This window comes from Sinocyclocheilus anshuiensis, unplaced genomic scaffold, assembly GCF_001515605.1.
Source record: "Sinocyclocheilus anshuiensis isolate Anshui unplaced genomic scaffold, SAMN03320099.WGS_v1.1 scaffold19480, whole genome shotgun sequence".
Taxonomy (NCBI): Eukaryota; Metazoa; Chordata; class Actinopteri; order Cypriniformes; family Cyprinidae; genus Sinocyclocheilus; species Sinocyclocheilus anshuiensis.
This window is the reverse complement of record NW_015543813.1, coordinates 487-1,521: the sequence shown is the minus strand read 5'-3', so window position 1 is coordinate 1,521 and position 1,035 is coordinate 487. Positions and strand designations below refer to the sequence as shown.

Here is a 1,035-nt window from a genome sequence, read left to right as displayed (position 1 = left end):
GGCCTGTGTCTGTAGTCGTGGCCGAGTGGTTAAGGAGATGGACTACAAATCCATTGGGGTCTCCCTGTGCAGGTTTGAATCCTGCAGGTTACGCACTGTACTGACAGCCATGAGGATAAGTGGCCATATGTTTTTCTTTCATATCCCTCGCACAGATATGCGAAATGTCCAGTCCCTCTGAAATGGAGAAACACACCGCTGGCGCTTTTTGTATTCGGGCTGCAGTAGTTGCCACGGGTGAGCCAGTGGCACGCAGTGATTGTATAGTGGTTAGTACTCTGCGTTGTGGCCGCAGCAACCCCGGTTCGAATCCGGGTCACGGCATCCCTTTGCCGTTGAGCAATGGGGACGGCTGAACCCTTTTTTCCACCTCATCCTTCAGCTGGATTTTGTGTTTGAAGCTTGGCCTGTGCTGTTCGCCACCAGACAAGAGAGCAGGCAGGCAGCAGCCAGGCGTAGTCGTGGCCGAGAGGTTAAGGCGATGGACTTGAAATCCATTGGGGTCTCCCTGCGCAGGTTCGAACCCTGCTGACTACGGTTGGAGTTTGCTGTAACGCTCTCTGTGAAGATAATTGTGCCTTCTAAGGCCTTTGTCCTTTTTTTCTCTCTGCCATAATTGCTTGTGGGTTTCATCCAATAGCGCGTGTGGCAAATGAGTTTCTTCTGGGCGGCTTGTGGGAAAACTGCTGTTATATAAAACGTAAGAGGCATGCACTGAAAAAGAGGCTGGATAGCTCAGTCGGTAGAGCATCAGACTTTAATCTGAGGGTCCAGGGTTCGAATTCCTGTTCAGGTGAAGTGCCATCTTCTTGTTGGCAGCCTCAGATTGCTGTCATGTCGGTCCATCTATGCTGTTGTCTCTCTAATAGAGTGGTGTTTCGGCCTGCTCCTGGGGACCTTGTGCAACTCCCTTGTTTGGCACACCTGATTCTGATGGTCAGCTCGTTAGGAAAGAACGCTCATGAAGTGAACTGAGTGAGTAGAATAAGACAGACTTACGAAATGTGCAGTGCCGTGGGTCCCCAGGGCCAGCAC

General features: G+C 51.3%; 3 non-coding genes across 3 annotated transcripts; all 3 read left to right on the top strand.

The window, feature by feature from the left end:
* The first annotated feature begins 11 nt into the window (after positions 1–11).
* Positions 12–93, top strand: trnac-aca (transfer RNA cysteine (anticodon ACA)). Its single transcript has one exon. It is a non-coding gene; the product is annotated as a tRNA-Cys (tRNA).
* A 159-nt stretch (positions 94–252) lies between these two features.
* Positions 253–324, top strand: trnah-gug (transfer RNA histidin (anticodon GUG)). Its single transcript has one exon. It is a non-coding gene; the product is annotated as a tRNA-His (tRNA).
* A 131-nt stretch (positions 325–455) lies between these two features.
* Positions 456–537, top strand: trnas-uga (transfer RNA serine (anticodon UGA)). The gene has a single exon. It is a non-coding gene; the product is annotated as a tRNA-Ser (tRNA).
* The last annotated feature ends 498 nt before the right edge of the window (positions 538–1,035 follow it).